Raw genomic sequence first — 26,771 nt, forward strand, 5'->3', positions numbered from 1 at the left:
TCTACATAGGAAGGGAGTGAAATTGATCACAAAATGTCTCCTCCAAGAAGTTGGAAGCTTGTTATAACTATTCATGAAAAATAATTCTATGAGTGTTTCCCCTTGAGGTAAGTTCTATTTCTTTAGAAGGCCTCATTAGAGAGAGAGAGAGAGAGAGAGAGAGAGGAGGAGGAGGAGGAGGAGGAGAAGGAAGAGGAGGGCCCGCTCTCAACCAAGGTCCAGAAGCCCTCTGAAGGTGAGTGACCTACCCAGGCTCCGCCTCATCTTCCCCTTGACTCCTCTATCCCAAGACGCCTAACCCTGTCCTTGCGTGGCACAATCCCCCACCCTAGCCTGAACGCTTTGTCTATGAAGCCCCTGTTCCCACCCCTCCTCCACCCTCTTTCCCAAAACCAGTGCCCTTCTGTGATCATCCTGTTGTCCTTCCACGTCCCTAAGACAACCTGGAAGGGAAAAAGGACACTTCGAGAAAATTTCAGGAAAAAAGCCACTCCCAAAAAGACCACCACTTCAAGAAAACCTGAGGAAGGGAGTGGGCCAACACTATCCAGCCACTGTGACCAGCTGAACGCAAAACTCACTCAAAATGAGCCACAGCAGGACCAAGTTAGCCACGAGACCTCCACAATCTCCAGCGTCTCTCTGGACAGCCAGTAATTTCAGGGCAAGTTCAGAGACCTCAGATCTATCGGAGAGGTCTCCAGAGATCTGACCCCAGAGAAATAGCCAGCAGGGTCTAGAATACATTCTATACCCCACAGGGTATGCCCCATGGTGATGAAAATAAAGTGAACCTGTTGTAAAATGATGTGAGTGTCTGCATGTTCTAGGATAGTGAGGAGGAAGGAAGGAGGGAAGAGATGGTGTGTGAGAAGGAAGGGATGTGAGTGTTGCAGGGTCAGGGCCAGAAGCACAAGTCCATAGTTAACCATACATTGAGGGATAAGGACTAGGTTAGCACTGAGCACTGAAGACAAATTTCCTCATTATCACTCTCTCACTAGTAAGAAAGTAAAAGGCCTGGTGTTTTTGCATGTATTTGCAGGGGAAGGGGTAGGTGAGCAATATCAGTTTATAGATTACCAGAATCTAGATGGTGTGATATATGTGGGATGATAGTGTCACCTCTCTAAAAAGGGAGACAAATATATCACTTCTAAGCCACCTACCTCATAGTGATATTTCTTGCATCCTGCCCTATGCTGTAAGCAACTAAAGGGCCTTCAAAGGTCCAAAAATCTCATTCTACTAAAAGGTGATGACAGTACCCCCAAGGACTGAAATAATGGTGTTTGGAGGTCACAGACCCAACACTGATTAGTCCACTTTGTTGTCAAGGAAATTTGTGATAGAATGGTTGGCTGCTAAGGGCAGGGCAGCAGAAGTGGCTTACCCCTGGTGATTTGAGGAGAATTTCATAATATGTAATGCTTATGTTGGAAAAAATAAGAGAAATCTGAAATCAGTGATATAACTTTCTACCTTATGAAACTAGAACTGTAACAGCAAAGTAAATCCAAAGCATACAGAATTTCAGAGTAAGGAAATACTAAAGAGCAGAAATCAATGAAATTGAAAACAAAATTATTAGGGAAAAAAATCAGTGAAACAAAATACTCTTTTTATTTTTCTTTTTTAGTGACAGGTTCTCACTCTGTCACTCAGGCTGGAGTACAGTGGTTTGATCATGACTCACTGCAATCTTGAACTCCTGGGCTCAAGCAGTCCTCCTGCCTCAGCCTCCTGAGTAGCTAGGACTACAGATGCATGTCACCATGCCAAGCTAATTTTTAAAAAACATTTTTGTACAGATGGCATATCACTATGTTACCCAGGCTGGCCCCAAACTCCTGGCCTTAAGCTGTCCTCTCACCTCAGTTTCCAAAATGCTGGGATTGCAGGCATGCATCACAACATCTGGCCAAAAAGCCATTTCTTTATAAAAATCAATAAAATTGACAAACCTATGGCCAGACCAACGGAGAGAAGACACAAATTACTGATATCTTGAATGAAAAGGAGGCTATCACTATAAATGCTATAGACATTGAAGGGATAATTAAGAAATAACATGGACAACTCTATGACAGCTTAGATAAAATGAACAAATTCTCTGAAAGATACAAACTTCGAGAAATCGCTTAAGAAGAAACAGGCAACCTAAAAAGTCATATTTCTATTAAATTGAATTCATAGTTTAAAACCTTCTACAAAATAAAATGTCAAGTCCAGATAGTCTCACTAGCAAATTCTCCCAAACATTTAAAGGAGAAGTAATGCCCATTCCATCACATAAATTCTTAGAAAACAGAAGAGGTAGAAATTCTTCCAATCTCATTTTATCGTCAGTACTAACCTTATTACCAAAACTAGACAGTCATTACAATAAAGAAAATCTATGGACCAGTATATCTTATGAACATAAATGCAAAAGTTCTTGCCAAAATACTAGCAAATTCAATTCAATGATGTATTAAAAGGATAATGCATCATGACCAAGTGAGGTTTATCCTGGAAATACAAGACTGCTTCAACATTCAAAAGTCAGCCAATATAACATGCTAAAGAACAAAATCACACAGTCATATCAGTTGATGCAGAAAAAGTATTTGACAAAATCCAATACCCATTTATGATTTTAAAAAAATCTTTGCAAACCAGGAATAAAAAGTAATTCCTACATCCTGATAAAGAGCAGCTATAAAAATCCTAAAGCTAATATCATACCTAATGGTGAAAGATTGAATGCTTTCCCTCTAGATTGAGAACAAAGTAAAGATGTCTGCTTTCACCGCTCCTATTCAATATCATACCTAAAATCATAACAAGTGCAATAAGGTAAAAGAAATAAAATGCATACACATTGTAAAAGAAGAAATGAAACTGTCTCTATTAGCAGACAGCATCTCCATTGAAGTAAAAAAATCCAGCAAAATCTAAAATATATCCAATGAAATCTTACATGTACTCAGTTTGAGAGTCACAGTGCAAGGTCACAGTGTAAAAGGTCTATATACAGAAATTAATTGTATTTCTATATATCAGCAATTAATATTTGAAAATGTACATTTTTAGGGCCGGGCACAGTGGCTCACGCCTGTAATCCCAGCACTTTGGGAGGCCGACGCGGGTGGATCACGAGGTCAAGAGATCGAGACCATCCTGGTCAACATGTTGAAACCCTGTCTCTACTAAAAATACAAAAAATTAGCTGGGCATGGTGGCGCGTGCCTGTAATCCCAGCTACTCAGGAGGCTGAGGCAGGAGAATTACTTGAACCCTCGTTTTTCCTGTCCCAGGACCTTCATTCATGGTGTTCCATTTGCTACCCTACCACCCTCAACCAATACTTTGGGTAACTCCTACTCCATCCTTTAGGTTTCAACTTGTTAAATACGATTTAATCAGAGATAATTTAATCTTCTCTGACCTTTCCAAACTAGATGAGGTCCCCTTCTTAGTCCATTTCATAGAACCCTATACTCTACTTTGATAGCACCTTTCACAATTTGTCATTATTTTACATAAGGAAAAGACGTTGAAAACATTTTCCTATCAGATTTTAAATTTCTTACTTTCTAGATAATAAACGATCATTGTTTTTAAAACAGCAATGATTAAGTAGATAGCAGTTGGAATTCCTTTATATGCATTTACTTGGAACAAGAAGGAGTTGCACCTTACAACACTCCCTCTTCAGCTTGTTCCAAGTTATGCCAGTGGGAGCCTTTAGGGGTAGGGCAGATTCCACCTTAGAAAATACACAGGCCAGCACCAGAAGCAATAAGAATGGAAGTAAAAGGCAGATCGTCTAGATAAAGACGGAAGGAAAGGGAACCAAATTGGAACAGGAATCAAGCTGACCGGAACAAGCTTGTGGCTCTCTTAGCACATGTCTCCATGACACAAACAGGAAAAGAGTGTGTACAGAGACCTAGACAAGTCCAGAGAGCACCCAGAACAAGAAAGTGGGCTCATTTAAAGGAATACATCTGGGTATCAAAAAGAATGCCAGACTGGAGAGACAATTGACAAAAAGACAACATTAAGAGCTTTGTGAACCCTCTTCCTAGTGAAGCGACCATTTATGGTCAGTATTACTAAGGAATACAACAATTTAAAGTCTCTGGAAATTCAGAGAGTATTCAACAAATGGAAAAACATTTATTCAAAAAAATTTACTAAATCTCAGTAAGAGCAGCAACCAGCTCCCTCATCTGGCCCCCAGCTTGAGCTCTACTCATTCCAGCCGTAGCTCAGAACAGACGGATCCCAATACAGCCAGTTTCCTGACTAAGGTTCTGCCCCCAACCCCAGGGGCAGACTGCCAGCATTTCTTATCCCCTCACCCAGTTCCACATTGCAGAAGCTTTGCTCCAGGCAAGAATATCTGAGAAATCTGAGTCTCTCATTATCAGAGGCGAGGAGGAGGTAGGGAGAGGAAGAAAGAGAGGGAGAAAGGGAGAGAGGAAGGGAGCGAGAACATATTCAAAGAAGCAGATTCTAAGAAAAGATCAGTAAAACTGACAAATGTTTATCTAGGTAGACAAAGAAAAACATGTGAGAAGACTCAAATTACTAAAAATCATGAATGAAAGAAGGGACATCACTGCCAATTGTAAAGAACTAAAAAGGATACTAAAGGAATACTGTGAATAATCATGTACCAACAAATTAGATAACCAACTAGATAACCAAGAAGAGATAGAAAAATTCTAAGATACAAAATACCAAAACTGACAGGAAATCTAAATAAGCACACAAAAAGTAAAGGGACTGAACTTAATAATTCAAATAACCCCCCACAATGAATAGGCCAGGTCCGCATGACTTCATGACTGAATTCTACCAAATGTTTAAAGGAGAATTAACACCAATCCTTCTCAAACTTCCAAAAAATAGAAGAGGAGAGAACACTTCCCAATGCATTCTATGAAGCCAGTATTACCCTGATACCAAAACCAGATAAAATCATCACAAGAAAATAAAACTATACACCAAAATTCCTAATGAATATTGACACAAAAATCCTCAACAAAATGATAGCAAACCAAATCTGGCAGCATATTAAAAGGGTTGTATAGCGTGACAAGTGGGATTTGGTCTGGGAATGCAATGATTATATGTGTGTATGTGTGTGTGTGTGTATGTGTGCCTGTGTGTGTGTGTGTGTGTGTGTGTGTGTGGTGTGTATTCTCTATACTACCCTGATTTTACCTGCAGAGTATTTTACAGACTTTATTTTACTCAATTATTATGAAAACACTGTGATTTAGGAGCCAAATAACCACAGCCGGCCTGGGACCAAATCCTGCATCCAGTTGCCTGTTTTTGTAAGGTTTTAGTGGGACACATGGAACATAGCCACACTTGCTATTTACATATTGTTTATGGCTGCTTTTGTGCTTTGATGGCAGAGTTGAGTAGTTGTGACAGAGATGATTTAATGTAGCTTGCAAAGTCTAAAATATTTACTATCTGGCCCTTTACAGAAAATAATTGCCAAGCTGATATTTTCCAGATGAGAAAATTAAATATCCAAGTTCAACATCTTGTCCAACTTCATACTGCTATGAATGTGGTAGGGTTTAGATATGGATGCAAGTCACCTGGTTTTAAGGCCAATGCTTATAACATATATCATACTACCCTCATTATCTGATAGTACTGCTATCACCCCATCACTCCCAAGAATGGTCCTCAGGCTTTAATATTTCTTTTCCAAGATATTGGCAATTTTTTCACTTTCTAAATGATAAAAATATTAAAAGGTATTTATTTACCTCTGAATACTTTAGATACATTTCATACGCTTGATATTCACGTATTGTTTTTCATTATTTTATAGTCTATAATATTTCATTTATTGCCTTTTTATCCGTTATTTGTGAGAAGTTTTTACTTCTTTAATGTTGAGGTGGTTGCATTTATTTTTCTAATTAAAATGTAAGTTAGGTAACATTTTATTTTCCAGTATGAGTAGATAGTTTTCCATGCATACAGATTACAGAATACTTTTCATATTGTATTGTAAACCAAAAAATTTGTGAGACAGGTCTCAATCAATTTAGAAGTTTATGTTGTCAAGGTTAAGGACCCACCTGGGTGATATGTCTGTGCTTTTCTCCAAATATGATTTTGAGGGCTTCAATATTTAATGGGGAAAAGCAGGCTGGAGGGTAAAGAGGTAAGGTATGGTCACATTACTGAATCCACATATTGCAAGAGAAAAGGAGCAAGTAGAGGAATGGTCAATTATGTATTCATCTCATGCTCTGTAAATCAGCACTTTACATAAGATAAAGTGAACCTAGAGTAGCTACCTGTGGAAATCTTTTATCTGTAGCTATTTGCTTAGGAACAAAAGGAAACGCAGCTTCTTGCATGGCTCAGCTTTCAGCTTATTTTTTTCCCTTTGAGCATAGTGAATTGGGGTCCCAAGTTTTTATTTTCCTTTTACATTTCTCTCCCCTTTTCTTCTTAAAATCTTTCAGACAAAGCATTTTAGAAGAAAATGAGTCTGTGGTCTTGGGTTTTATCTGATCTCTCGTAGCTACGACAGTTTATTTTTAGACAAATAGGTCTATGTTGTTAGGAAAGCTCATTTTTAGCAGGTTATGAAGTCTCAAGTCCTACAAAGAAAAAATAGGGGTAGGAAAAGATAAGGGAAACAACAAACAAATAAAAAAGGAGAACAATCCTGGAAAATGGATATAGGCCATATTACTCTAAAGTCCACACATCAGTAGGCAGGTATGAAAGTGGTTTATATACATAAATAGGTTATTGTTATTTTCTTCTGAAGTTTAAGTTGTCTAGCTTCAGTTTACAGGGATTTAAGAAAAGTACAGCTTAATTTTTAGTGATTTCAAATCAGGACAAATGTGAGAAGAAAAGGAAAAGAAAGAAGAAAAAAATAAAAATGTTATTTGAGACTTGAAGTCAGGAAAAATTTTAGAATTCAGTCCATATAGTAGAAAATAATAAAAATGGAAAAACATTAGACAAGACTAGAATGTAATAACAGGTGTACTATAGTTTATTTTGAAACAGAATTTTTCTCTCTCCAAATCATCAATTTTATTAAAGACAAAATCATAGTAGGATCAATTTATTTGTAAAGTAAGTTTTAGTCCTATTAGACTTGGCTTGATTATTTGCATGAAGTGCAGCAAGAATTATCATTTTCAATATAGCCACTCTCACTCTCTTCTTTTTAGTTGATCTTGCTGGAACAATTTTCATAAGGAATCTAAAATTAGGCCTCTTTAAGAGCCTTAAGCCCAGCCAAGGATTTATCTGTTCCTGCAAATATCTGTGTGAACTGGGTGAATTCCTCCCTTTTCCAGTCCCAAAACAACTTGTGGTTCCTGGGCCTAGCAGAAAGTAATCCTTTTTACTTACTACAGGTCGGGACCCTAGAAAGGACAAGATACAGGGCAAGTTTTCCGAAGGGACTTTTATTGGCTCCATAGGTCAGCCATATTTTCTCAAGGCAGTCTGAAAATGTCATTCCAGTCAAAGCCTTGGTAAAATAACCAGTGTCTCCAGTTATGACTGTTATAAAAGAAAACAAATTCTTATTCAACTTACTCATGCCTATATCCCAGCATTTTGGGAGGCCGAGGCGGGTGGATCACAAGGTCAAGAGATCAAAAGCATCCCAGCCAATATGGTGAAACCCCGTCTCTACTAAAAATACAAAATATTAGCTGGGTGTGGTGGCACACACCTGTAATCCCAGCTACTCAGAAGACTGAGGCAGGAGAATTACTTGAACCCCAGAGGCAGAGGGTGCAGTGAGCTGAGATCACTCCATTGCACTCCAGCCTGGCGATGGAGAGAGACTTCATCTCAAAAAGAAAAAGAAAAACAAAAACAAAAACAAAAAAGTATATTGTCATAAATTAAGAATACTCACAAAATAGTTTGCACATTTTGGAGAAATTGAGAAAAAGGAATTATGTTTTAAATTTTGCTCAGAAGGGTATACTTTATTCAATTGTTAAAAGCTGTAAATAGCTTAAAAGAGGAGAAAGTTTCCTTGACACTGAAAAATAAAACAAAATGAATCAGCAAATGTTTTAAACAAAAAGTCATAAAAGATTATTTCAGTCTTTTATTAGTTCAGTCCATGCAAATAACTCCCATTCTGCTCAATATTGGATCAGTAAACCTCATGAATATATCAGCTCTCCTTGAGAGTCCTCGAAGATTTTCTCTCTATTCCAAGGGTTCAATTTCTAAAGTTATGAGAAAGCTATATTTAAGAGTGCACCTCAGAGTTCTAACACTGATTATAAACCACTCTATAAAACGATCAAATAAAACAACAATTCCAAATGACAAAAGTCCTAGAACAGCCATGGTTAAAGACACAATAGACAAGAAAATTTGGACACTTCTGTGGCATAAAACAATTCTACATAATAATCATGATTATTACTGATAACATATACTAAGACATCAGACTCACAGGAATCTCATACAATTATGGAACAAGTAATAATAACACATTTATGTAAATATAATCCAAAGAAGGTTAGACAGCATTTCATATTTGACAATGCTTCCTGTATAATTTTATTTTACCAAATAAGCTGAATATGTCTCTTTTGGACTTCAGAGGACCTAGTATCAAAAAATTAATGACTAAATTATTTGGAATTTGATTTTGGAGAGTGTTAAATATAGAAAGTTTAAGACATTTGATATCACAAAACAGGATCACAGGTCATGGTTAAAAAAAAAAAAAAGTCATTTATGCAGCCATAGTGAGTACTCAAAGATTTCAGGCCAGGAACAGTGCTGATGCCTCTAATCCCAGCACTTTGGGAGGCTAAGGCAGGTGGATCACTTGAGGTCAAGTGTTTGAGACCAGCCTGGCCAACATGGTGAAACTCTGTCACTACTAAAAATACAAAAATTAGCCAGATGTGATGGTACATGCCTGTAATCCTGGTTACTCAGGAGAAGAAGGCAGAAGAGTCACTTGAACCCAGAAAGTGGAGGTGGCAGTGAGCCAAGATTGTTTCACTGCACTCCAGCCTGGGTGACAGAGAGAGACTCAATCTCAAAAAAAAAAAAAAAAAAGATTTCAAAAAAAGAGGAAAACCTTTTATTCTTTGGGAGACATTCCCTAACAATCATCCCTAATAAAGAGCATGATGCCAATTAAATCTGTCTCTCAAATATTATAAACAAATTTATTAGATTTTAATCATTTTGAACATAAGCTATAGTTTCTATAAACCTCTTACAATCTTTCATATTTTTTTTAAAAAACCTGGGTTAATACTCCAAGAAAATCTTGTCCATCTGACATAGGGGCCTAGATGCAGGTCTTGCATCAATGTGTCTTTGACATTCATGATTAATTTATAGAGAAACTGAACTTATTTTATCTCTCAAAATCGACCCTTACAATCTCACATGCTCATGTCTTCCGTGATAGTCCCTGGGCCTTGAGAAGTTAAATAGCTTTAATTTCTTGCCCCATGTCTCAAGAAGGCAGTTTATTTTGATCTGTACTTGAAGATGAGGCTTTAATTGCTATTAGTGTTTATGATTTAACAGGTCTTGGTGTTCTTTTAAGACCCAGGAGACAAAGCCCTATAACTCAATGTCACAAGTACTGTAAAAGCACATACAGGAAGACACAAGGATATAATAACTTTAATTTTTAATCTCAGTTTTCCTAAGCAAATGAAATCTTAATGACAAAGTTATGGGAATTATTTCAATCAAATATAAAATCTGTTTGTTAGGCCAGTTACCAAAATGCAAAATAAAAACTTTCTGCAGCATGATTGCTTTTCTCTATGGTGAGTCCATTTAGATAAACTGCAAGTCAAAACTAAGAAAATAGTACTTGAATTAATTAGTGTTAAATCAAGTTTAGCCCAAAGCTACCTCCTTACGTATGTTAAGTTCAGCCTAAAGGTTTTTCTGTATATCATGAACTATAACAAGTGGAGGTGCAAACAGACCGCAGTCTACACTTGTGCCAATCACGAAGTTTTGGCCAATGAAATGTAGCCAACTGTTCAAACCATGTTCAAATAGGGCAAACACCAACTTGTAACCAATCCAGCTGTTTCTGTACCTTGTTTCCATTTTCTATGTGTCACTTTCCTTTTTCTGTCCACAAGTCTTCTTCCACCGCGTGGTTACACTGGAGTGTCTGAGCCTGGCTTGGAAGGCTGCCAGATCTATGATTCATTCATTGCTCAATTAAACTCCTTTAAATTTAATTTGGCTGAAGTTTTTCTTTTATCAGATAATGTGAGAAGTGGAATCCAAAGTAGAGCTTCTAATGGCCCCCAGTAGTGCTGCGTGACCAAGTGAGATGCCCACTGGACCCTTGTGTCAATTGAACTCTTAGAGCAGCTGAGGATTGTGGTAATTTCTTTTTAGGGTTCTGAAGCTCCACTGATTTGTGTTTTAAGCTCTCCAAATTTCTGATCCCAACTGGGTTTGTCAGTTGCGACAAAAACTGGTCTGAGTCTGGGACCGGACTGGATCTGGTTAGAGGCCTCTTACATCTCACTGGGTCAGAAAGAAACTGGAAGTAAATGGCAATAATGCAGGGGATATAAAATTTGGCTTTTGGAAATTCACAAGGATTTTTGTGTTCTACCCCTTTGTTTCATTTTTCTTATGCACCTAGGTAAGAACAATTCATTGGCTAAGTTGATCAAGGGAACCTGAGAGCAAAGTCAATATGTAAGGTAAAACTGGGATCCTTAATTTCTAAAGAACTGAGTTCCTTCTGGCTTATACATGCATAAGTGTTATGCCCTGGAAGCAGCAAAGTCTTACAGAAATGGCAAAATCTTACTAAAGATAGCTTACAGTGGAATGTTCCAAATGAATAACACTGCACTGAAATGTACTTTAAAATGAAAGCTATTGATGCCTATTGATATACAGAAGCTTCTAAAAATTTCAATATTTTTATTTAAAGACTTTACAAAAGGCAAATAAAAAGCTCAAGTGACTGATTACAAAAATCAAATCTGCTAAATTTTTAGCTTAGTTACTATCCCAATCCAAAGGAAATAGATTGGACCACCAATTGGTCAACTTTGGGTAAGTAATGGGGTACATTTTACCTGCGTAAAGGATGGGATTGGGTTAAAGGCCCTCCCCTCAGTAAAGACCTCTTGGTTAAAAATGGATTTGGCACTATGGGATGTTAACTGCTATTCTCTTTGGATAAATCTGCCTTGCACTATTTGCTGATGGCTGTAGGTGACAGGATTAGGCATATACAGAATCACAGAACACGAGGAGCTTTTTCTTCCCTGAAGGGAGAAACTTGAGAGCTGATGGCACTTCTGGAAAAGATCCCTTTGCGACTGACAAGCAGCTGCCTGGACTTTTGATTCAGTGTCGTTGCAGTGGGTGGGTCTTTCTGGCCTCCCTGAGCTCCTCACCTTCCCCACCCTGCTGCAAGCAATCCTGTTCTCCTTTCCCTTTTCTCTCTCTCTGTGCAAACCGGTTGTAGGGATGGTAAAAACATTATCTCTTGCAAAGTTTTAATTAATGAGAAAAAGGATTCATGAGGCTAGTCTTAAGCTGTACCAAATCTGGGGTACTTCGTGCTACAAATTTGTTTTTCTGTATTATTCTAACATAAAGAGGAGTACCAGGACAGAACATGGGCTTAGACCCCATAAGCCTGCTGTTCAAGATGGCCCAGCAAGCTGGTCAGTAACAAACAAACACATAAAACCGGATGTGGTTTCCAACTTGTCTTATGTCTTTAGGAGCTTGAACCTGTAACCATGTGGCTGTACTTTCTCTTGGTCTCTGCCATCCAGGGAACAGGAATCTTAAGGTTCATATCACAGCTAGCTCTAAAAATTGTCTTGAACAGTTAAAAGTCATTGCAAGTTCAAAACTGGCGGCTCTAGACTCCTTCTGGGAAGAGCAATGGAAACTGCCCAGTGCTGTAGCTTAGAACTTAGCTTTGTCTTTTCGCAATGGCAGCCCAGGTTCAATCCTGGCTTAGGGAATGAGTACTTTCTGACTGATACCAGTGTGACCTGTTTTGCATTGTGTTATCTGACATTTTTGACTTTTGGGGTGTATCAGAAATTACTCTGCATGATGGAAGAGCTTTTATCTTGGTGCCTTACTAACTAAGCAGGAAATATACTTTAATGGATGGCTAAGGGCAGTTATGGAGGGATACTTGGCTATTTGCATGCTTGAATCAGATAAGTATGCTCTTGGCCACCTGAAAGGTATGGAAAAATCCCCCTCCCAACTGAGAGATGAAAATCCCATGGGGGATGGGCTGATTACAAAATGGGCTGTTTGGATTTGGGTTGCCTTGCAACAAAACACATTGTAAAAGCATTGCACTATCTTCTCCTATAGCATTTCTCACATTTTGGGGATTTAGGATGTGATATAAAAATGGGATCCTTAATTTTGGGAATCTGTTTCTGCCTTCCATCTGTGCCTGCTTATTAGATCCTAAAAACTGCATGTTTCCTAACCCTGCTCCTGAAAGAACTCTAGCCAGAAGCCAGTAATCCAATTAAGAAACTTAAAAACTGGCAAATGAAAAATATTACAACTACTGGATCTTCTGTCTATGTATTTATATGTGTTGTGTAATTTTTATATAAAAAAGCTCTAATTAATTGGCTTAAAATAAGTGCTTAAATCAAATAAAGACATTTGGTCTAAACTAGGTAGGTTAGATATTAGGTTTGCTAAATGCTTTAAGGTAATAAACTGCTTCTTTTGACTTTTGAAAGTTGTTTAACTTGCCTGCTTTGGAGCCATTAGATTCTAGGTAAGGCCTGGCAACATGTGGAGTTAGCCAAACCCCCTGGCTATGCTGCAAAGAGTCAAACTTTATCTGTACTCTGTCTAGTGTCCTAGGCTTCACGCCTAGTACATAATTAAAATCACTTACCACATTTTTCACCAACAATAAAAATTACTAAGAGTTAATACTGTAACATGTAATTGAGACTACTGAACAGTTTTTACATGCAAGGTGTGTGAGGAAAGTGAAATGTGCTTTTAGTAAAAAAAATTATAAGAAGGCATAGAAATGTAAATTTTTGCCTGATTTAGAGGGTTAAAGTATTGTTTTAAATTAGGATAAAGCTGAAGGTTTGAGCAAGTTGTGGAAGAGTTGTGAAAAAATAATCTTATAAAAAAATCTGTAAAATTTAAATTGGTTAAATTTGAAGGGGTATTATTCAGTTTTTCTGTAGCACTTCAGATTTGAGAGAGAGAGTCTTGCCCTGTCACCCAGGCTAGAGTGCGGTGGCACAATTTCAGCTCACCACAACCTCCACCTTCTAGGTTTAAGTGATTCTTGTGCCTCAGCCTTCTGAGTATCTGGGATTTCAGGTGTACAACACCATCCACAGCCACTTTTTTTTTTCTTTGTATTTTTAGTAGAGATGGGGTTTCACCATACTGGCCAGGCTGGTCTCAAACTCTCAGCCTCAGGTGATCTGCCCACTTCAGCCCCCTAAAGTTCTGGGATTACAGGTATGAGCCACTGTGCCCAGCCAGGTTATATTTTAGTGAATGATACTAATATATGTTCCAAAATTGTATGGGATTTCTAGAATTCAAATATGTCTAAGTATGTGTTATCAATTATAATTACGGTTATTATGTTAAGTTGTTGTGGACCACAGAAATAACCAAATTTCCTTGTCAATTGTGTCTTTAACTATGACTGTTTACAGTCGTTTCCACAGTTAATTGCTTAATGCTGATGTAGTTTCTGAAAACTTCACAAGCACGCAAAATCCTAGGATATGGTGCCTTTTAAAAAGTTCGGGAAAGGATGGAAAAGACCTGGAAAAGCACTCTTGAATATAGGTTTCTGGCAGCTTTAGAATCATCATTTGGACTGGTTAAGAATTCCTGAAACTTTAATGAATAAAGCCTGGCTGGTTTATATAACTGCTAACCCAAGTAGAATAAAAATTAATTGAATATCAAGAAAATACTTTGGCAGATATTCATGCTAAATTAGCGAGTCCTAAAATTGTTTAGATATTCAATTTGATTGAACTCCACGGTCTAAGTCAAATTACTTGTGACGACCCATCTGTTATCAGTGCTACGTACCCAAATTGGAGAAACAACTGGTATTCAGGAGGACATAAGTCCAACGTTAAGCATGAACTCATGGAGAACCAGGACAGCTACATTGTCCTTCCTGGGTCCTTGAAGCTTTTGTTATTAGAAGTTCTGCATTCTGGCCAGGCACAGTGGCTCACGCCTGTAATCCCAGCACTTTGGGAGGCTAAGGCAGGCAGATCACGGTGTCAGGAGTTTGAGACTATCCTGGCTAACACAGTGAAACTCCATCTCTACTAAAAATACAAAAACTTAGCCAAGCATGGTTGCACATGCCTGTAGTCCCAGCTGCTCAGGAGGCTGAGGCAGGAGAATTGCTTGAACCCAGGAGGCAGAGGTTGCAGTGAGCTGAGATCATGCCACTGCACGCCAGGCTGGGTGACAGAGTGAGACTCCGTCTCAAAAAAAAAAAAAAAAGAACGTGGTGAAGAATGTTACAGGAGCTGACTAAAACATTTAAGGAGAAAGTTGTTATCTCAGACCTTCTCAAAGGGAAAAAAAGTTTCATCTCACTGAAACTAGTGAGATGCAATAAAAGTTCAACTTTTGAGTTAAAAAAATTAAAATGTCAGATATAGGTGAAGGGGAGGAAGGCAGCAAATCACACTGCCACATATGTACCTATGCAACAACCTTGCATGTTTTTCACATGTACCCCAAAACCTAAAATGCAATAAAAAAAAAATTAAAAAAAAAAAAAAATTAAAATCTCTTGTATTTTTATTAAGTTGGTACCTTCAAATGTTGGTGTTCTAACAAATTCTTTAGTGTATTAGTGTTTTTTGCATATCAAAGTCCAATCTCTAGAAAGACTATTATAAACAATTTCCTTTAAATTCTCCTTTTACAAATCTTACTATGACTTAACACAAACCACTTGCAACATGCTTGGACATCCTGTTTTATCCTAGATACCCCTCTTTCTTAAATAACCAGTCATTTTATTTGAGGACAAAAACTTCTCGTGCAAGATTATTTTTTATATAAAATCATTTTCCTTTTAATCTTTCTTACCAAAAATACGGCTTTGGACCTGTAACTTTCTTTACATCTCTCCTATTTACTGTTTCCTTTTATCCTGTTTCATAACTTTTGAATTTAGACAAAAATTATTTTTCTTTAAATAAGAACACTTTTAAGAAAAATGTTTTGCTATAATTTTTTAAAATTGGAAATGACTCAGACATTTAAAGAGTATCTATTATTTAGTACAGTATAACTTTAGATTCTAGATTATATGACAAATTTATCTACAAGCATGTATTCCATTACACTTATCTAATTAATTATCTTTTTAAAATAGTTTACCTAGACTACTTATGAAAACTGTGACAGTCATCATTTAAGGTTATTTTCCCGTTAACCATTTTTATAGCTTGTGAATTTCAGGCATTTACCTAAGTAAGAAACTTAAGGTTAAATAAATTGGTTATTTTGCCAATAACTCAGGATTTAGCTATTTTCATTAAACTAAATAATATTTAATTCCTTAAAAAATTACACAAATAAAGATAATTCTCTTTTGGGCTGCAATCTTTATAACCCGCATGCCAAATTTGGACACCTTATACTATCTGGCAGAGATTAAATATTAGACTGCTTGACCAATAAATCTAAATAATAATGTACGTTAACAATTCTGAAGACATTTCTAATTTTATTTTACCAATAATGTTAAAATCATCTTACTAAGGACTTACTTAAGTCACGTGAACTTAAAAAAGCATTTGAGCCTAAAGTTTCTATTTTCCTGATAAATTACTTGTTTTAATTTTTTTCTTTAGAGATATTTTATACATTTTTGGTAGTGATATATTATATACATGACATAGACATATTAGACATACAGATAGAAGCAGATTTTATAGATTCATAAAACCACCCACCCCAGGAATGACAGACAACCATCAGGTGATGGTTAGGCAATTGTTAAACTGTGGCGCTAAAATAATAATTGGTCACAGCTGGCATCAGGGACAGACAGTCTCTCAATAGAAAGAAACACCTGCAAGTGGTGATCAGCAGCTTCCCAATAAGATCTCAGGAGTTGGGTGAGCAGGCTGAAGCATGTGCAATAAGAGGAAAAATTGCAGAGTTTAACTGGTATATGACCTTCCTCTAGGAACACTTGACTGGTAAGGGAAAAATGCCTCAAGTAAGCATGTGCACAACTTCAATAAACACACTGTGCATGCGACCTCTTCCAAGTGCTGGAAAGGCACTGCCCATGCAGTCAGCCTGCCCCCGAATAAATAAATAAATAAATAAATAAAGGATGAATAAACAAAACCATACCAATATATAAAAACATGAAGTCAAGGGTTGGATGGGACACTTGGATCTCTTAAGTTGCCTGCTTGGCCCTCTTCCAAGTGTACTTCCATTCATTCCTGCTCTAAAACTTTTTAATAAACATTCACTCCTGCCCTAAAACTTGCCTCAGTCTCTCACTCTGCCTTATACCCCTTGGCCAAGTTCTCTCCTCTGAGGAGGCAAGAATCAAATTTACTGCAGACCCATAAGATTTCCCGCTGCAAACAGTTTGAGCAATAAACCTAGCCCATGTTGGTACCAAGCACTCATAGGTTTATCAAAGGCCAGGGCCACCTCCACTGACAGTCCTATCCATTGGTCATCAATTTGTAAATGAGAATGTATCTCAGACAGATCTCTATCAATTTAGAAGTTTATGTTGCCAACGTTAAAGACACACTCGAGAGACAAGTCTGTGCCTTTCTCCAAAGATAATTTTGAGAGTTTCACTATTTAAAGGGGAAAAGCAGGCTGGAGGGGAAAGATGTATGGCATGGTCACATAATGGAATGCACATGTTGCAAGAGAAAAAGGAGAAAGTAGAAAAATTGTCGATTATGTATTTATCACTCACTCAGTAAACTGGCACTTTACATAAGACAAGATGAACCTATAGTAGCTACCTGTGGGGATATTTAAACTTTTTTCTGTAGCTATCTGCTGAGAAACAAAAGGAAAGGCAGTTTCTTGCATGACTCAGCTTTCAGCTTATTTTTTTTTTTCTTTTGGCATAGTCAGTTGGGGTCCCATGTTTTTATTTTCCTTTCGCAGTATCTGATGTATTGATTTGGAGATTCTTTGCTTCTGTATAAGATATGATATTTAAATGTGTTCAACTATATCAACTATAACATACTTAGAAGAATGCATGAATCATAAGATACAACTCAAAGAAAGTTTCAGAAAGTGATCATGTGTACCCTGCACCTATGATGAAAAATAGATTAACTATCGCCCCAGAAGCACTACTTATTTTAATTTTTAATTTTTTAGGCTAGTCAAGTGAAACAGTGAGAGTAAAGAAGGAGCAAAGAAGTCTGTAACTTGTTGTGTAACACCACTGCACTTGTGTCAGAGGCATGTGAAGCAGAGCAACACCATCTTAAACAGGAGCTGGGTAAAATGAGGCTGAAACCTACTGGACTGCATTCCCAGATGGTTAAGGCATTCTAAGTCACAGGCTGAGATAGGAGGACAGAGAAAAATACAGATTATAAAGGCCTTGCTGACAAAATGGGTTACAGTAAAGGAGCCAGCCAAAACCCACCAAAACCAAAATGGCAACAAGAGTGACCTCTGGTCGTCCTCACTGCTACACGCCCACCAGCACCATGACAGTTTAGAAACGCAGGGCAATGTCAAGAAGTTACCCTATATGGTCTAAAAACAGGAGGTATGAATAATCCACCCCTTGTTTAGCAATACAATACAATAAAATAAATAAAAATAAAAATTAAAATTAAAAAAAGAAATAACCATAAAAATGGGCTCAGGGTAGCTCTGTCTATAAAATAGCCATTCTTTTATTTCTTTACTTTCTCAATAAACTTGCTTTCACTTTGCACTGTGGACTCACCCTAAATTTTATTTTGTGCAAGACCCAAGAGCACTCTTTTGGGGTCTGGATCAGGACCCCTTTCCTGTAACACTTGGACCAGCCAAAGCACCATTTAATTTTGTTTCCTATCACTGACCCAGTTTCTTCCTCAAAGATGACCATTGTCATGACTCCTAACATCATAAATAACTTTGGTCTATTTTTGAACTTAAATATAAATAGAAATAAGCAGTATAACTTTTTAAACTAAACTTTTTATTTTAAGATAACTGTAGATTCACATGCCGCTGTAAGAAATAATACAGAGATCTTCCTTGTACACTTTACTCAGTTTTTCTCAATAGAATCATTTTGCAGAACTATAGTATATATCAAAACCAGTACATTGATATTGAAAAGGTCAAGAAACAGTATAGCTGCATCACCGCAATAATCCCTATTGTTACCTTCCACTTCTTATGCCAACCCCACCCCACATCCTGAACCCTTGGCAATCACCATTTCTATAGCTTTGTCATTTCAAGAATGTTATATAAATGGAATCATACAATATGAAAAAATTTTGTAATTGGCATTTTTTTCACTTAGCAGAATTTTTGGGGGATCCATCAAGTTTGTTTCATCTACCAATAATTCCTTCCTTTCTATTGCTAAGTAGTGTTCCATGGTATGGATGTTCCACGGTTTAACCATCTACCCATTAAACTGCATTGGATCGTTTGTAGTCTTTGGCTGTTATGAAAAAAAACTTCCATGCATACATGTATCATTGGTAACTTCATGTGTCAGCAATGATTTCTGTGTTTCAATAGTAGAACACATGTCTCTTGGCATGGGTTTTCATGGATAGTTCAAAAATAAGCATATCGAATAATAATAAGTCTGGCTGAGCATGGTGGCTCATACCTATAATCCCAGTACTTTGGGAGGCTGAGGTGGGTGGATCCCTTGAGGTCAGGAGTTCAAGACCAGCCTGGCCAAGATAGTGAAACCTCATCTCTACCAAAAATACAAAAAATTAGCTTGGTTTGGTGGCACATACCTGTAATCCCAGTTACTTAGGAGGCTAAGGCTGGAGAATAGCTTGAACCCAAGAGGTTCAGTGAGTTGTAGTAAGCCAAGATCGTGTCACTGCACTCCAGCCTGGGCGACAAGGTGAGACTCTGTCTCCAATAATAATAATAATAATAATAATAATAATAATGTGTATTTAAGAACATCCCCTAATCTCCCCTACCTTGCCTAAAACCTCAAAACCTACCTTGAAAACGCTTTTTTCCTTTTTTTGAATCCATGTAGGAATTCAAATGTAGATGCCCCCAGGAATTATTCCCTCTAAGACTTATCCGGCTCCCAGCTTCTGCCCAAGGCCTGGGCCACTGAGCTCTCCTTTTCCTTCCCACACAGCACCAGTTTACCCCAGGAAGGAAATGCTTGAGCTGGAACCACTTTTGAGGTTTAGTTGCAAGCCTAGCCCCAAGGGAGGCCTTCAATTTTATTCCTTGTGAACCAACAAAATTCCAAATCCTCTTCTCACTCCCTTAACCCACAGAAGGAAGCCCTGGCTTTGGTCTTTGGACCTGGCCCTCTCCATCCTCCACTTCTTGGGAGGACCACTCCTCGGCTAGTTTATCCCTTTCCCTGAGCCATGAACCTTGGTACTATATCAAGCTTAGGGCCTGAAGATTGGTCCCCATGGCTAAGTCTTCTGGATGCCTCCCACTTGCTCACCTGCCTTGGCTCTCCTCAAGACACTGGGAATGTTTTTGAGGATATGGATGGAGCAGGAGAGAGAAACAGATAAATAAGGCAAGCAAAGAATGAGGCAATGAACGCATAAGGACCCTTAGAGGCCATCCATTTGAACTCCTCACTGGACAAATGAGGCAATTGAGGCCAAGTGTGGGATCCACCTTATATGCAATTTTTTATTGTGTTCTTTTCAATCTTGAGAACTTTCCAACAGTACTAAATATTCATCATAAACATAGCTTTTAATGACTGCAAAGTATTTCATTCTATCACTGTACCATAATTTCTATCATCATTTCCACAATATTGGTTTGCTTTTCATAATTATAAACAGTGTTTTAATTGACATCATAAAGAAACATAGATATTTTTCTAGATTAGAGTCCTATGTGTGGAATTACTGTATCAGTGAATATGAATATTTTTATGGCTAATGATACATATTGCCAATTTAATTTCTGGAAAGTTTGTGCAAACTTATACTCCTATTGACATAGCATGAGAGTGTTTATCTCAACATGTTTTTGTCAACACATAAATATTTCTTTAGACATTGGCTAATGATAATCATGAAAAATGGTAACACATTTTTATTTGCCTCTTTGATTACAAATAGGGTTGAGCACTGTTATATGTTTATGAGCCATTTAAATATATTTTTTCTATAAATTGTCTATGTTCTTTGACCATATTGAAGTTGAAATTTTGATGTTTTGCAGCCTAGAAGGATGAACTTGAAGATTAAGCATGATGAGATCAAAGGATAGAATTAACATAGAGCCATGACCTGGGAGGCAAAAGCACCAAGATCCAGTTTCACATCAGCTGCTTACTCAGTGGGTTACTTTAGGTAAAACTATTCTATGCTTTGGTCCTCAGTTTACCCATCTGTCAAATGAGCAAGTTGAACTATATGAACTCTCAGTTAATGTAAGATAACTTACGTTATATCCTGAAAAGTTTACCTTTACTGAAAATGGTAGTATTTCCCACAAGGTGGCTATAAGAACTATTGCATTCAACACATCTTGCTCTTCCCAGAGAAAAATGCTAGAAGTACAGATCAGCCTGCTTTTTCTGACCAACAACTAGAGAAAATACTCCTCTAAGTTAGGGGTGATTCTGCTTCCCTACCTGCCAGCTGGTGGCATTTCTTTCCTGATGGGTTCAAAGGGTGGATTGCTGACTTCTATCAAGGTGGAAGAGGAAGATTAAAGGGGTAAATTGAGTGTATCTTGACACCTCTATATAAGATACCTGCACCTAGTATCAAGAAAGAACTACTTACAAATGCATTCAAAGGAAATCAAGGGTATTTGTTTCTAAATATCTTTCAGGAATGGGCTTTCAATAAGGCTCTCAGTTTGGAAATGAAGCAGAGACAATATGTGAGATTGCCTTGAAGTGCCTTCTTATCTTTCTATCTGGCAACTTTTTCTTTTCTTTTTTCTTTAAGAGATAGAGTCTTTTTCTGTCACTCAGACTGGAGTGCAGTGGCATGATCACAGCTCACTGCAGCTTTGAATTCCTGGACTCAAATGATCCTCCTGTTGCAGCCTCCTGAGTAGCTGAGACAACAGGCGTGTACTACCATGCCTGGCTATTATTTTTATTTATTTTTTGTTGAGATGTGGTCTCACTATATTTCCCAGGCTGATCTCTAACTCCGGGGCTCAAGTAATCCTTCCACCTCAGCCTCCTAAAGTGCTGGCATTACAGACATGAGCCACCATGCCTAGCCTCCTCTACTTGGCAACTACTTCATCTCTGGGTGCAGAGGTTGCCACTATAATCCCTCTTGTAAAAATACTAATCTTCAGAGACAAGAAAAGCAAGAAGCAAGGATAATAGAATAGAAGGAGTAGCCACTGTTTTTTTCTTCCTAAAAACAGAGGTTTTTATTGTGTTTGGTCCATAGTAAATGTGTCACAGTATTTCATGGTGCAGATTCCCCAGGTGAAGGTCCCTGTGCAGTACTTCGCTGGCCATGTGGTAGGGGGAGATGAGCAGTATAGCTGGTCAGGACTGGAAGGGGAAAAGGAGAGCTGGGGGTTCCTTAAAACCTATTGAGGACCACAGTAGGGGAGTGAGCATGGGGAGCATGGGGAGGGGGTAAGGCTTGGCCCCAACGACTCAGAAGTCCATGTCTTGTGTGGGCTTCAGTTTCCTTACCAGGCCCCTGGACAGGGTCAGGGTTGTTGGTCTGAGGGTCCTAGGAAAACCCAGTCCCTCACGAGCCTAAAATATTTTAGGACTATGGCCTGGCCCTCTCCCAGAGAACCCATTTCTCCCCCATTTCCTGGAAAAAAAATTTCTTTCGTGAAAACTTCTTGAAACTTCCGTGGGTACAGAAACCACAAACTGACCAGCCAACAAATGGGAAGAGGAGAGGCCTGTTTCTCTCCCTGCCCAGGTCCCTTTTCCCCACACAGCTTGGCTCACAACCTGGATGTCTCTTCCAGGGACTCCAACTCCACAAGTATCTGGATATGGCCTTGACCCCTTCCTCCCCACCCAGGTTAGTCCTGTAAAGGAAGCAAGACAGGAGGGGAAAAAAAAAGCTTGCTGTGTAATCCCATGCATCTGCTCATAGACCCTCAGTTAGCAGCACTGAACACATTAAAAAAAGAGATGAAAACACAGAAAAACTCCCAAACCCAGACAGAGTGATGATGTGGGGAGACAGCATGCTTGGGAGCCTCAGTAGCTGGCCTCCTTCTGGTAGGAGGATTCCAGGCGGCCTCCCTTGGGCCTGGGAAGTAGCCACTGGGCCTCACAGGCAGTACTTGGGATCATATATCTGTTGACCTAGGCCAAAGACCTGGCTGCTCTGGTTGGCACCCTGTGTGTAGCCCATCTGCAGGGACATGGAGTTGTCACACTTGTTGTCATAGATGTGTCTCCAGGTCCCAGGAGCTGTCATGCCCACCTGGCTGGCACACTTGTTTGTACCCATCTGGAGACTGATGGTCAGTTGGTCCATGGGGTGAAGATATGGTTCTTGGGATCACAGAGATGCCCCTTCATGCTGTAAGCTGTCATGCTGGACTGGCTCGCACATTTGTTGGTACCTGTCTGCAGCCCAATGATGTACTGGTCAGCTTTCATGGTGGCGTCGTCCAAGTTCTGCTCCTGCTTCTCCAAGTATTTGATGCTAATGTTCACACCATCTGTAGCCCCTTCATCGTGGCCTTCCCTGCCAGGGCTAAAAGAGACACCTGCATATGTGTCATGTTCACACTCTCAAACAGGTTGTTGGCCTTAAACAGGTCCACAGGGTTTATGCCATAGCTAACCATGGTCTTGATGAAGTTGGAGAGGTTTTCTAGCTGGTGCCAGTTCTGGATGGAGTGGTTGATCTTGAGGACTGAGGCTGTTAGAGCTTGTTCATGAGTGTGCATGAGATAAACCCGTCCTTCAGATCCTTCTGGAAGTTGGGGTCAATAGAGAGGCCCATGAATCCCTCAATCCAGCTGGGGAGTTCAGCCTCCTGAGGGTTGTATTTGGACAGGAGCCAGTTCTTGACCTTGGCCAAGAGCTATACGAGGACCCTTTGTTGAATTGCATGGAGCTTATGACTGGCAGGAGTGACCGGCAGGATGGTAATGGACAGCCAGGTAGGCATGGGATTGGGATGCTCTGGGCTCTGCAACTGTTTAATTTGCACCATTCACTTAGCTGAAGCCTTGTTTGGGTTACAAAACATTAATGGTCTCACACTCAAAATCAAAACTGCAGAATGTGGCCAAACATATTTTCTTAGAGTAGGTCAGATTTTTCTTAAAGTTGGTCAAGCTCTTGTGGCAGAAGGAGCCCTATTTTGTAGCAATACCCACTGTGAAACATTGGCAGGGATACTTATAAAACCTAGTTTCAAGGAAAAGTGTTAACATGTGCTATAGTTTGGCTATTTTACCCTCCAATGCTTATGTTGAAATTTGATCCCCTATGATGGAGGTGGAGCCTAATGAGAGGTGTTTGGGTCATGGAAGGTGGATCCCTCATGAATGTCTTGGTACCGTCCTCCAGGTGTTGCACTGGATGTTAAAAAGAGACTGGCACCTCTTCCTTTCTCTCTCTCTCTCTCTTTTTTTTTTTGAGACAGAGTCTTACTCTGTCGCCCAGTCTAGAGTGCAGTAGCGTGATCTTGGCTCACTGCAACCTCTGCCTCCCAGGTTCAAATGATTCTCTTGCCTCAGCCTCCTGAGTAGCTGGGATTACAGGTGCCCACCACTACGCCTGGCTAATTTTTGTATTTTGTAGAGATGGGGTTTCACCATTTTGGCCAGGCTGGTCTTGAATTCCTGGACTCAAATGGTCCACCTGCCTTGGCCTCCCAAAGTGTTGGGATCACAGGCATGAACCACCATGCCTGGCCCTTTTTCTCTTCGTGCTTCCTCTCTCACCGTGTGATCTGCACACACTGGCTCCCTTTATCCTCCCATCATGATTGGAAGAATTCTGAGGCCCTGACCAGACACAGATACTGGCACCATGTTTCTTGTACAGCCTGCAGAACTGTGAGCCAAATAAATCTCTTTTCTTCATAAATTACTCAGTCTCAGGTATTCCTTTATAGCAAGACAAACGGACAAGGAAAACATGCTACTCCTTTTGAGAGAAGCCATGAAACATAAGCAATGTGTTTCCTGTTTTCTTGGAATAGAACTAGATGTCAATTCATGTCCAATTTCTTCTTGGATATACACTTATGTATCTTTGATGATTTATGGTATTTTAATGCCCGTTCAATGAGCATCTATAACAAAAATAGTCATACTTTTGATTAAAAAGACACAGTACCTGCCTTCTAGAAGCTTATAGTTCAGATCTTTATTGGATCCTTAACACCCTGGCCTGAACTACTCCCAAGTTGGGTGAGGTGCCTTTCTTTGGACTTACCTAACTCCTGGACATGTATATGTTACAGTATTGTCATTCTCATGTTATATATCTCCACATTGAACTTTCGTTTCATTTCTTTTCTTTTTTTTCCTTTTGAGATACGGTCTTGCTCTGTTGCCCAGGCTGGAGTGCAGTGGCGTGATCTTGGCTCACTGCTACCTCCACCTCCCTGGTTCAAGCGATTCTCCTACCTCAGCCTCCTGAGTAGCATGCCACCAAGCCTGACCAATTTTTATATTTTTAGTAGAGATGGGGGTTCACCATGTTGGCCAGGCTAGTCTCAAACTCCTGACTGCAAGTGACCTGCCTTCCTCAGCCTCCCGAAGTGCTGGAATTACAGGCGTCAGCCACTGCACCTGGCCTCTACAGCGAACTTTCTAAAGGCAGAGATTGTACCTTGTTTACTCTTGCATACTTGGCAACGGTTTTAGAGGCTACCATGGAGAATACTAGCCAATATATAGGCACTGAATGAATGCACGAGTGCCTTTGTGAAGAATGCAAGACAGACATTTTTATTCTCAATTTGCAGATGGGGAGACTGAGTTCCAGAAAGAGTGACGTGTTCAAGGTCATAGAGAAAATTAGTAGCAAAATCAAAATTTGAACCAAGAACTTGACTCCTAGCCAAACTTCTTCCAGTAAGAGTTGAAGTTTTAGAGGGGGAAAAAACATAAACAATCCAAGAGAGTCTTAGTTGTGTACATGGCATGAGAAAAAGTGGTAACTTTCCCAATCTCAGTGGTTAAAATGGAAAACTTTCGGGAAATTTTTAAGTGTCTTTGCACTCCATACTTGGACATTTTTTGATCATCAGATATCTACATTGTCATAGTTTCTTTTGCTCATGACTTATTTTCCCCTAACTTTCTGCCATCTCCACTTTTCCTTTAGTTCATCCAAGAAACATTGGAATTTTTCAAAAGGGCCTTACGTGGAAATGTTCAGGAAACAGAAGAATGAAGAAAAAAGACAAAAAATCCTAATGCAAAATGCCAAGAACCTGCACAGCCCAGAAGCCCTATGCTTAGAAGACTGGTATCTAGCCCTAAGACTTTGTACTTAGAATTTACATTGTATTTATATTATTATGGCTATGTAAATATCACTCGCAGTTATGCCTCATAATATATAATGATTATGTTTCCTTTCTTATAGCACTCTAGTTTTTTCCTGGAAGTAATAACCATCATGCTTTTCATTTGTTTCATTTCATATCTATCCATCTGATATGATTTGGCTTTGTGTCCCCACCAAAATCTCATGTTGAATTTAAATTCCCAATGTTGCCAGCTTCCATGTGGTGTTGGGCCTGTGGGTGCACAGAGGGCAAGGATTGAGGTTTGGGAGCCTCTATCTACATTTCAGAGGATGTATGGCAACACCTGGATGTCAAAGCAGAAGTCTCCTGCAGAGGCAGAACCTCATGGAGAACCTCTACTAGGGCAGTGTGGAGGGGAGATGTGGGGTTGGAGCCTCTGCACAGAGTCCCAACTGGGCCACTGCTTAGTGGAGTTGTGAGAAGAGAGATACCATCCTCTAGATCCCAGAATTGTAGATCCACCAACAGCTTGCACCATGCACCTGGAAAAGCCTCAGGCACTAATGCCAGCTCTTGAGAGCAGCCGTGGGAGCTGAGCTCTGCAGAGCCACAAGGGTGGAGCCTCTCAAGGCCTTGGAAGCCCATTCCTTACATCAGTGTGGCCTGAATGTGAGACATGGAGTCAAAACAGATTATGTTGGAGCTTTAAGGTTTAATAACTACCCTTTTGGGTTTTGGACTTGCATGGGGTCCGTAGCGCCTTTGTTTTGGCCAATTTCTCCCTTTGACAATGGGAAAATTTACCCAATGCCTGTACCCTCATTGTATCTTGAAAGTAACTAAATTGTTTTTGATTTTACAGGTTCATAGACAGAAGGGACTTGCCTTGTCTCCAATAAGATTTTGGACTTGGACTTTTCAGTTAATGATGACTCTGGGGGACTGTTGGGAATGCATGGTTGTGTTTTGAAATGTGAGAAGGATATAAGATTTGGGAGGGGCCAGGAGAAGAATGATATGCTTTGGGTCTGTGGCCCCACCCAAAACTCAAGTGGAACTGTAATTCCCAATGTT

The 26,771-nt window shown here is 39.2% G+C and overlaps 1 long non-coding RNA gene and 1 pseudogene across 1 annotated transcript; one reads left to right on the forward strand and one right to left on the reverse strand.

Annotated features, from left to right (window-relative positions):
* On the forward strand, nt 1-25,715 carry LOC135272845 (uncharacterized). The gene is made up of 3 exons (XR_010340811.1): nt 1-107; nt 20,470-20,600; nt 25,550-25,715. It is a non-coding gene; the product is annotated as an uncharacterized LOC135272845 (long non-coding RNA).
* LOC105734496 (calponin-2-like) lies at nt 22,524-23,755 on the reverse strand (annotated as a pseudogene).
* Nucleotides 25,716-26,771: the final 1,056 nt, after the last annotated feature.

Source organism: Aotus nancymaae, unplaced genomic scaffold (genome assembly GCF_030222135.1).
Source record: "Aotus nancymaae isolate 86718 unplaced genomic scaffold, 86718_ANA_hifiasm-v0.15.2.pri h1tg000138l, whole genome shotgun sequence".
Lineage (NCBI taxonomy): Eukaryota > Metazoa > Chordata > Mammalia > Primates > Aotidae > Aotus > Aotus nancymaae.